The following is a 12,252-nucleotide window of genomic DNA, read 5'->3' on the forward strand; positions in this document are numbered from 1 at the left end:
AACCCAGGGCCTTGTAGTGTTAGGCAAGTGCTCTACCACTGAGATACATCTGCAGCCCACAGAATTTCCGGTATTTTGATTCTTAATCTAGTGTAGAACAACATCCCATAGAAAACTGTTTAAAAAAAACCCAACTAGTTTGAAGTGATTAATCGGAATTGATTAGTCCAAATCTCAAGTGGTTAGAAAATGACCAGGATGAAGTAAGTCAGACTCACATGCCTAAATATTTCATGATTTCTCTGACATGAGAAACTCAGTATATAAATAAAGTGCAAAATAAAAGACAAACAATAGGAAAAAAGAGAGAGAGAAAAGTTATTGTAATCCACCATGGATAATGTATACAAAGATGTACTTCGATTTAGTATAACTGTCTTAGGTGTTTCATATATTTTTTGGCTGTTAATTTGTATTTATAATAATTAACTTGATACAAACTTTAAAAATAATTAAATGAATTTGATGCTGGCAAAAAATATTTTTTACAAGGGGTAGAGGGGAAGGGAAAAAAAGAATTGAGATGTTAAGTATATGTACCAATTCCCCACAATATATGTAATCATTATGTACTAAAAAAAATTTTTTTTTAAATAAGCAATAGAGTCAGAGAAGTTAAGGACTGAAGGCTGCTAAGGAGCAACCACAATGAAGTGGGTACTTATCTCTCAATTTTAATTCTCTAGCATTGTTATTTCTACTTTGGAATTAGTTGAAAAGACTATGTCACTAGAAAAAACCCACCAACTATTCAATTCTGAAACACAATATTATATAATCATAATCATCTCCAAAATGTACATTTGAGAATAATGAAGAATTCAGGGCTTCAAAGAAAAATTTAAAAATACAAAAAGCAACCACACCAAAAAACATCTGTGGAATGATAAAAATAAAACAAAAGTATTGGTTAAACTTCTAATCTTCCACTTTCAAATGTTATCAAATGATATAATTTTGGTGTGACCTATTTTGCACTAAAGTTTCTATTGTGTGTGGGAAGCCAGATGAGAATGTTTCTGTCAGAGATACACACATATTATTCTCAGATACATTAAACAAAATTGGTTACCCAATGGGGCAGATTATGTTTCTGATTAAGCAAGTTGCTGGTTAAATATAGGACTTAAACCCAGCAACAGATTACCAGTGGTTTGCTATTGTTTGGTTCTTTACAAAGGAGCAATTATTTGAGAAGCTAGGAATGGAAGAAAGAAAAGAAGCCTGTTTTGGGCATAATATAAAAGGGTTTCATTTGCAGTTTTCAGAAGAATCAAATTAAAATAAAATTGGTGTTCTGCATTTGCAGATCTAAGCAGGCCCAATACTGAAAAAGGAGGAAAAAAAGATTGTGAAATGTGAAACTATCATCATAAGTTTAGTTATGATTTGAAAGAAATGAGGGGAAAATGTCTAAAATAGAACTGTTATTTGGTCTACCAGCTGAAAATCGATATTTTCTTTATGCTTTCAGTCAAGGGTTGATTTGTAAATACGAGGTAGACTTTTGTTCCATTAAATTGAACAGCTTTTTCCTGTAGAGAATCTTCTAGGAGTATGAGAGTAAAGACACTCTATGATAGGATATTTTTAAATTACACAAAAAACTGGGGCCTCTGGCCTCATCTCTTATATTCTTAAAAGGGTGTAGTAAAGAGCTGGGTCCCACTTCATCACTCATTAGATCTTTTTTACCTCATTCTCCTAAATCAAGTGAGTGGAACTAAGGCTCAAAGACTCACTGTCCTAAGACAACTATCAGGTATATTATTTTTGCCTGAACTATGAAATTTCATCCCTTAGTTTGTCCACCAATAAAAATAAAACCCTATAATGACAATGCTTGGGTGTGTTGAAGGGAATTGTCAAGGGATGGAACTATCTGTATTTTCTAAATGGTGTTAGGGTTTAGATTGAAAACGTCCTCAAAATTCTGTGTGTAGGTGATCGGATCACAGGAGAACTATACTCATCAGTGGATGAATCCACGGATGAATCCACTGATGAATCCATAGTTAAACGTGCTGTCCGGGACCCGGATGTAGCTCAGCAGCGCAACGTCTGCCTGGCAAATGCAAGGCCCTAAGTTGATTCCAGATACCAAAAACAAATGAAAAAAAAAATGTGGTGTTAGAAGATGGGGCCTGGTCAGTAAAGGGTCACTGGAGGTGTGATCTGAAAGGTTCTATCTCCCTCTTGGGCTCCTACCTCCTCTCTCTGCTTTCTGGCTGCCTTGATGTGATCAGCTTTCCTCCCTTGGGCCCTTCTGCCATGCCATTTCTGCCTTGGAGCCAGCCAATTATGGACTGAAAACATAAGCCAAAATAAGTTTCTCCTCGTTTAAATTGTGGGTATTGAATATTGTGTCCCAGTAAAAAGTGACAAAAACAGCATCCTTTAAAATGTAGTCCTATGAGTACACTGCCGTTGTCCCTGGATCTGTGACCTTAGATGTATTCTTTTTAAGTTAAGACTCATGTTCACAAACCTTGAAACATGATTATAAAATAACTTGCCTTGTAAGATGTGTTATGATTAGTATCTTACAGGAAGAAAAGTAATATGACAATTCAGTTTTAAGGAAATCAGTTTAGTCATTTCAGGGTGACTTGTTTACATGTACTAGCACCTCCTCCCCCCTAGATTGCAGACAAATGTCACCAAAGGAAAAAATGCTTGCAAAATAGTTGGGGGAAGTACCCCTGAAAAGTTACTCCATAAAATAAGAACACTGAAAAAATTAAAAAGTTAAAATCAACTTTTTGAGAACTCGGAGAAATTAACCAAAAGCTTGCAGCAAAATTAAAGAGAAACAATGGAAACTAGGTAAGAACAATAAGCTTTGTCAAGTTTTAACTTGAACTCTATTCTCATCCTCTTCTGTCCAACTCTCCAGTAGCCTTTTTTTTTTTTTACTTGAATTCTTTTATTGTTACGTTTTAGGTATACAATACGTTTACATTTATCATTCAGTGCTTGTACCTGTACATGATGTATCTTGGTTCTTATTTTTTCCCGATTACCTGTGCGCCTTTCACCCCTCCACCCTTCCCTATTTACATAGACTTCGTTTCCATTTTTTTTCCCTTTTCTCATAATTTTTCCTTTCCATTCTTTCCTTTCCCCCCTCTCCTCCCACCACTCTTACCCCTTTGGACCTTTTCCTATTTCAAAGTATCAATTATTAGTTATTAATCTTTTTAATCCTTATTTACACTCTCAGTTTCTCACACTAGAGAAACTATTCAGTATTTACACATGTGTGTCCTATTTATTTCACTTAAGAGTATGGCCTCAATATGCATCCATTTAGCTATAAATGACTCTAGTTTCTCATTCTTTACGGCTAAGTAGTACTCCATTTTATAAAAAAACCACATCTTCTTTATCCAGTTTCCAGTTGATGGGCACTTGGGCTGTTTCCAAGCTTTAGCTATTACAAACTGTGCCGCTATAAACATGGGTACACATATATCTCTGTGGTATGATTCTTTTAATTCTTTTGGGAAAATACTCAGCAGGGGAATAGCTGGGTCAAATGGGAGCTCCAGCCCTAGTTCTCTGAGGCATCTCCACACTGATTTCCATAGTGGTCACACCAGTCTGCACTCCCACCAACAATGGAGAAGTGTTCCTTTCTCTCCACACCCCCACCAGCATTTGTTATTGGTTGATTTTTTGATAGCAGCCACTCTTTCTGGGGTGAGGTGGAATCTCAGTGTTGTTTTCATTGGCATCTCTCGAATGACTAGTGATGTTGAACATTTTTTCATATGTTTATTTGCTGCTTTTACTTCTTTGTCTGAGAAATGTCTATTCATTTCAGATGCCCATTTTTGACTTGGGTCTTTGAATTTGGGGGGTCTGATTTTTTTCAGTTCTTTATATATTCTAGATAGTAGTCCTTTGTCTGAGTTATAGCTGCTAAAAATTTTTTCCCACATTGCAGGTTGTCTGTTAGCTCTACTGGTGGTTTCTCTTGCAGTGCAGAAGCTTTTTAATATGATGAAATCCCAGTTGTTGATTCTTCTGCTAGTGCCTGTGCTATTGAGGTTTTGTTCATAAAGTCTTTTCCTATGCCGATATCTTCAAGAGTTCTACCTAACTTATCTTCCAGCAAGATGTGTAGTGTTTCTTTCTTAATATTTAGATCTTTAATCCACTTCGATCTTAGTTTAGTGCATGGTGATAGATATGGGTCTAGTTTTAATCTTTGGCAGGTTGAAATCCAGTTTTTCCAACACCGTTTATTAAATAGGCTATCTTTCCTCCAATGAGGGTGGTTGGCTCCTTTGTCAAAGATGAGGTGGCTGAGTATGTCTGAAGTTGTTTCTGCATCTTCTAATCTATTCCACTGATCCTTGGGTCTGTTTCTTTGCCAGTACCATGCTGTTTTTATTACAGTAGCTTTGTAGTATAGCTTCAAGTTGGGTAGTGTGACACGTCCAGCCATGTCTCTGTTGCCCAGAATTGCTTTTGCTATTCTATGTCTCTTCTGGTTTCAAATGAATTTTTGGGTTGTTTTCTCTTCCAGTAGCCTTTAAAACTAGCAGCTTCAAAACCATGATATTTTGGGAAAATAGTAGCCTGCCAGTCACTAGAATGTCCCTAAAAATCACCACCCCCAGTTAATTATTACTATTTTTTCCTGTCTGGTAACTCTCTGGAAAAGCTGGATTCTCAGGACTGGTCTTTATTTAACATGACTCAGATCTTACTCAGTTTCATTAAGAAACTTTCTCCTCAGTATGTTTGTCAAAACAGTCAGTGGCAATGGCTTAGTACTGCAGTGGCCTAAGGCAGCAATACCAGTTAAGACAAAAAAAAAACCTAGCTAAAAACTTAAAAGGAAAAACTGGATAACAGTATATATCCATAGTGGACTTTGAAAATCTCCAATATATTGTGGGGGACCTAAAAGATCAAAAACATGTTATGTAAGTGTGCACAGAAAGATTTGAAAAAGACAGTGGACACTTGACTTATGAACTCAATTTTTTCGTGAGGGCTGGTTGTAACTCAAGTTGGTCAGTTGAAGGCTCAGGCTCCTTTATATGGCCTTCAAAGTTTCTCTCCTATATATAGGCAGATCTCAGTGTCCTTAGAGAGACATTGCCCCAGGATTTCTCAGTTAACCCCACGCAGGAAAGGATGTTGTAATGTTCCTTCCAGAACTCTTTAAGGGTTAAATCTATATCTGAGACCATCTGAAAGCAAAAGCAGCCAATATTCAGGTTGTAACTCAAGATTTTTCTCATAAGTTAAAACTAAAATTCAGGTCATAACCCAAGTTGTTTATATGTCAAACCAATCGTAACTCAAAGGTCCACTGTGTACTCTCACTTTTGGTAACTTTTAGGCTCTATGCAAACAGGAATTGAAGAGAAAGAAGAGTTATCAACAGTTGGCCAGTGCATTGAAGGTATACGACAACACACACACAGAACCCATCAGCAAAGAATAGAGACCTTGTGGTTCAAAGTGCTTAAATAAATCTCTGTCAAGTCAATAGCTGGCCACTCAGTTAGCCCAGCAGCGACTTTAGCGGCTATACATTCAAAGGATGCCAACTATAAAATTTATTAAGAAAGCAAGAAGAAGTCTTGAGTAAAAGGGAAATGTAATTTTTCAGAGTTGTTACATTGCATTATTTGTCTTATCTGGTTTTAAAACAAAATGTAACACACATACAACCAGGAAAATATTTCTCCTAAAAGAGGGAAAAAAACCATAATAGAAACACAGAAGTAAATGATTCTCTGAGGAATCCCAGATGTTAGACTAACAGGTAAAATACCTTAAATAAGCTATTACAAATTTTTTTTTCTAAGAACTAAAGGAAAGTAGGTCCAAATAGTTAAAGGAAAATATGAGGACAATATCTCAACAAATAAATCATATAAATAGAAATAGAAGTTATTGAAAAAGAACTATGTAAAAGTTTTGGAGATGAAAAGTACAATAAGCAAAATAGAAAAATCACTGAGGGGTTCAACAGAAGATTTTGCAAGGGCCAGGGATATAGCTCAGAGGAACAGCACCTGTCTGGCAAGCATGAGGCCCTGAGTTCTATTCCCAGTATCAAAAAAAAAAAAAAAAGATTTTGCTGGCAGAAGTAAGAATCAATCAGGTTGAAGAAAGATGACTTGTCACAGTCTAAGAAATAAGAAAATGTAGGGCCAGGGATTTAGCTCAGTGGTTCCGCACATCACAAGCACAAGGTCCTGAGTTCACCCCCAGTACCAAAGAAAAAAAGAAAAAAAGAACATGTAGAAAAGGAAACTGAAACTCTGGGACACCATCAAGTATATCAACATATGTACACTGGGAGTCATGAAAGAAGGGGAAACAGTGGCAGAAAAAATATATGCAAAATTTTGCCAGAGATATCCCATATTTGATAAAAATATTAATCTACATATCAAGAAGTTCAATGAATTTCAAGTAGAAAAAATATAAAAGATCTACATCCAGACCCATTATAGTGAAACAACTGAATGTCCAATGCTGAAAGAAAATCTTTTTTAAAAATCTCAAGAAAAATGACTCGTCATAAACGAGATTCTCAAAAAGCTTAAATACTGACTCCTCATCAGATACCATGGAGGTCAGAAGGCAGTAGGAGCATATTCATGTGCCTAAAGAAAAAGAATGTCAACCAAGAATTCTATTTCCAAGAAAACTTTCCTCAAAAATGGAGAAAAAATTATATTATCAGACTTTAAAAATTGCAAGAGTTCATTGCTAGAAGATGCTTCCTATAAGAATTAGTAAAAAGAGTTCCTAAGGTACAAAGAAAAGCACACTAGGCACAGAAACTCAAATCCACATGGAGAAATAAAAAAGTTTAGTAAGAGTCATAGCACAAATATATGTAAAAACAGTATAGATATATTTTTGTTTTAATAATTTTCTTGTTCTACTACTTTCAACTACACACAGAACATTCTACAAACTAACCCATATTTCAGAGCATAAAATAAGTGTTAATGAATTCAAAATAACTAAAATCATGGAAAGTATATCTTTGCCTGCAACAGATTGAATTAAAAATCAATACCTGAGAAATTGGAGAAATTCATGCAGTATGGAAATTAAATAGCATAATCCTAAATCATCCATGATGAAAGAACATATCACAAATGGAATTAGAAAACACTAAGAGATTAATATAAATTAAAACACAACTTGCCAAAACCTTATGGCATGCAACTAAGGCAATGTATACTGATAAATTTGTAGATGTCTGTATTTAAAAAAGAAGAAAGACTCCAATCAATAACTTCTAACTTAAGACATTAGACAAACAGGGGCCACGGATTTAACTCAGTGGTTCCGCCGCCTGCCTCGCAAGCAGAAGGACCCGAGTTTGATCCCCGGTACCAAAAAAAAAAAAACAACTAAAGACATTTCAACAAAAGTGAAAGTAACAAATATCACGGCATATATAAATAAAAACAGAAAATAAAAATAATAGAAAAAAAATCAACTAATGAAAAATAATAGAGAAAATAAAGCCAAGAGTTAGTCCTTTGAAAAGAACAACAAAGCTTACAAATCTTCAGCTTCTTTGACCAAGAGAGATGAAAGAATGGACATTACTACCAACCTTACAAAAATGATTTTTAAAAAGACTATAAAAGAATAGTAAACACAATTGTACACCAACAAATTAGATAACTTGACCAAATGTACAATCTCTAGAAAAACACAAAATACGAAAATAGACTGAAATAAAAATAGAAAATCTAAATAGACTCATAATAATAAAATAGACTAAATTATTGACAAAAAAAAACAAAAAAACAACTGTTCACAAAGAAAAGCTCAGATCCAAATGGCTTCACTGGTAATATTCTAACAAACACTAAGGGCCAGGGATTTAGCTCAGTGGTGCTGCCGCCTGCCTCACATGTGCAAGGTCCCGAGTTTGATCCCTGGTACCAGCAAACAAACAAACATTCAAAGAATTTATGCCTATTTTTTGCAAAGCACTTCCAAAACATAGAACCAAAGGGATCCCTTCCTAATTAAGTCTGTGAGGCCACTTTACCCTGCTACAAAGCCAGACAAGACATCACAAGAAAGAGAATAATAATAATAATAATACCAATGAACAGAGTATTCATATATCTTATGAATTTAGACTCAGAAATCCTCAGCAAAATACTAATGAATTAAATATAGCAGAATATTAAAAGCATTATACTCTATGACCATCTGGTATTTTTATTAGTAATGCATGAGTGATTCAACAAATAAAAATTATTCAATATAATATATCACATTAATAGAACAAAAGGGGGAAAAAACACATGGTTATCACAATTGATGAAGAGAACACATTTGACAAAATTCAGAGCTCTTCAATTATGAAAAATAGTCATCTAGGAAAAGAAAGAAACTGCCTCAACATGAAATGGCATTTATGAAAATCCACACCTAACATAACCAATGATGCAAGACTGAAAGCTTTCCCTTAAGATCAGGAACAAGAAATAGATGTCCACTATCATTATTTCTTCATTGCACTGGAACTCTGAGGCAGACCAAACAGGCAAGAAAAAGAAATAGAAGGAAATTACATCAGTCAGGAAGAAGAAAAGATGTATTCATTCTCAAAGGGTATATAATCTTGTATATAAAAACTCCTAAGGAATCCACATCCTGCAACACACACAGATAAAAAAATACCTATTAGAGTTCAAAAACAATTTCAAGAAGGTGGCTGGATACAAGAGCAACATACAGCTAGAAAGTGTAGTTCTATATAATACAATAACTATGACAATTAATAAGTCAATTCCATTTATAATCATATCAAAATATAAAATATTTAGGAATAAATCTAACAAAATTAGGGCCAGGCTGATACACTGTGAGACATTGGTTTAAAAAATCAAAAGGACCTAACTAAATATATTTGTATACATGGATCATCTTAACACTTGCTAAGATGTCAATAGTAATAATAAACAAATTCAAAGAAATTCAATTCAAAATAATAAAGATTCAAGACAATCCCTATCAAACTCCCAAAATCCTTTTTTTCTTTCTGGAAGTTGACAAACTTATCCTAACATTGAGTGGAGGTACACGAGACTCAAAATAGCCAAAACAACCTTGAAAAAGAAGACAGGTTCAGAGGACTCACATTTCCTGATTTCAAAATGTATTACAGAGCACCAGAAATTAAGACAGCCATCTATATACTGACAGCTGGTAGTCACTATTGTAAAGCTTGTACCTTGTCCATTCCACACTAAAATGAAGCAGGTCAAGAAAAAGAAACAATCACAGAGCTCTCCAACTTCTATATTTTGCATCTTTTAAAATTTTAACACCCAGGAACTAACGCATTTGAGGAATCTGCAGTATTAAGGAAAACGGTCAACTTAAACAAATAGAATGGCAGATCCTAGAGTAAATAGATGTAATTCAAGGAATAAGAGAATATTTTTTTAAAAGTATTCTCAGAGAGAGGTGAGAAGATATTGCGGTAATAAAATAAGAACAGATTGTTATGAAAGAGGAATGTGGGGGTACAATTCAATAGAAGAACTCCACAGGTACTAAAGTTAACTTGAAAGCTATACACACAGAGCAAAAAGTTAGAGTCAAAAAATAAGAGAATATTTAAGAAAATTCAAAGTCTTGAAGGGAAAACATCTGACTAAAAGATGTTCCATAAAGATTAAGTAAGGAAATAGAGAAGAGGAAATTACTGCATAAATAATGAAAGAAGATTCCCCAGCACACATTCAGGTTAAAGAGACCTATCAAGGCAATGATCACCAATAGCCACCAATATTGCCATAAAAGAGACAAGGAGATATTGTGTACCTCTGACAGATACCATTCATGATGTGTTCTGGCAAAAAAAAAAAAAAACCCACAAAAATTAAATTGGAATTTAATCATGTCTCTTTATCTAATTCACAGAAAATAGAAGAAACAATGGAATTTGTTTTATGGGAATGCAATTAACAAAGTATGAACTGTGGAAACATTTCCTCCATGTTCTTAAAAAAACTGCAAAGGAGGGCCAGGGATTTAGCTCAGTGGTTCCGCCGCCTGCCTTGCAAGCGCAAGGACCCGAGTTTGATCCCCGGTACCAAAAAAAAAAAAAAAAAAACTGTAAAGGAATAGAGAGACACGCAGACAAAGTAGAAGCTTGTAGATTAAATTAGGCTTAACAGACAAATTAATCGCACTGTGTGGACCTTATTTAAATCCTGATTGGAACAATCTCAAAAACACACTTACATAAAAAGCACAAACCAGGAAAATTTTAACATGGGCTAGATATTTGATGATATTAAAGTATTATTATTGGTGTTTTATGATTTTTAAAAAATTCTTATCTTTAAAAGAAATATGAGTTGTTTGTGAATAAAATGGTACAAGGGTGTATATTTGCTTTAAAATAATTGGGTTATGGGCACAAGAAATGGTTCAAACAAGATCAGCTGCTCCCTTGCTCCCTTGTTGTACAAATTGAAGGAAAGCTGCCTTGGAACTCGGTTCTGCCATCTTAATGAACAAGAACATGGACTCTGCCCTAGAGCCTACAGAAAGAAACCCTATGCTGCCAACAACCTGATTTTGTCCCAGTGAAACCTGAACCAGACTTGTGAGCTACAGACATATAATAGTTTAAACCACTAAGTTTGTGGTCATTTGTTAAAGCGATGATTGAAAACTACTGCAATTGGTAAAAGCATAAGTTAGTAAATTCTTCTAGGAAAGCAATATAAAAAAATATTTAATCAGAGATATAAGAATATTTATCTTTGGCCAAATAATTCTACTTCTGGGGATACACACTCGGGAATAATCATAAATATGGAAACTCTCTCATGGAAAATATGTATCATAACATTATTTACAGTAGCAAAAACTGGAAGAAAATATATCCATGTTTAATACTAAGTTAAAAATTAGCAAATCTACCTAAAGAAATATTATCAGCAAATAAACATTAGATCGATGAATATTAAGTAACAATATGGGGAAGTGTTTATGCTATGGTGTTGTTTAAAATTTTTTAAAGCACGTAGAAAAATACCTAAGAGGAAAACATGCAAAACCTTAATAACAGCTGCACCCAAGAAAAGCTGACTTTAAATATGCTTTCTATTTCTCTGCATTTCTGAGTTTCTCTTAATGAGCTTGGGTGTCTTCCATCCGTGGGGACAGGGCAAAGGGCTGTGAGTGTGAATAATGTCAGCACCTCTCAGTTGGCCAGGCAGGTGGGATTCTACTCAACCCCGTGTAACTTGGATCTGTCTTCACGGGGGAGATGAATTAGGCAGCTCCTTCATTGTATAAATTGAAGAAAAGACTACAAAGCCTCTGGATATTTCACAAAACTAAGACAAGAAATGCTTGGTTTGTAAGATCTAAGGAAATGGATTGACTTCTTCAGTGCACAATTAAAGTTCAAGACCAAGTTGCTTTGTTTTTGCTGTTTTATCACCACCACCTCCCTCAGAACCTGGAAAAAGGTGCTCAAAAGCATTAATTAGTGAAGAGATTATTATTTCTTGCAGATGCTAACAAGTGAATGTAATGAGCCTATTAGCCAAAGAATAGCTTATCTTGGGCGTGAGTACCTCAGGAATGTGGAGAGACCAAGGTATGCTCATGTGTACATTTTTGAACCAATTTTTAAGACATATTATGAAGCAATAAAGAAAGCAGAAATAAAAGCTTAACTGGCTCAATATAAATTATATGAGTATCATTCCACTACACTTTTAAATGTTTTCCCTTTAGTAAATTTTTGGGGAATAATTTTAGGTTTATAAAAATTCAGAGATAGCAAAGGGGCTTCCTCTATGTCCCCTTGCATAGTTTCCCCCTTTGTTAGTATCTGACATCTTACGTTTGTCAAAACTGATATACTGACAATGTTATTCATTAAACTCTCAATTTATTTGGACTTCGCCATTTTTTCCATTAGTGTTCTCTTTCTATTGCAGCATCCAGTGGAGATTACCACATTACATTTAGTTGTCACAAACTTCAGTCTCCTCTGGTATGTGACAGCTTCTCCATCTTTCCTTGTGTTCCATGACTTTTGATAGTTTTCACTAGCTCTGCCAAGTATCCTGCAGAATGTCTAGGTTTGCCTGAAGTTCCTTTGACTCAGTTAAAGTTACATGTTTTTAGAAGGAACACCACAGGAATGAAGTTGCTCTTCTTGTTATAGATCAGATGATAGATCATATCCACATGACATTGTTGGTG

This window comes from Heterocephalus glaber, unplaced genomic scaffold (assembly GCF_053883595.1).
Source record: "Heterocephalus glaber isolate CG9 unplaced genomic scaffold, H.glaber_assembly_v1.0 deba00001561, whole genome shotgun sequence".
Lineage (NCBI taxonomy): Eukaryota > Metazoa > Chordata > Mammalia > Rodentia > Bathyergidae > Heterocephalus > Heterocephalus glaber.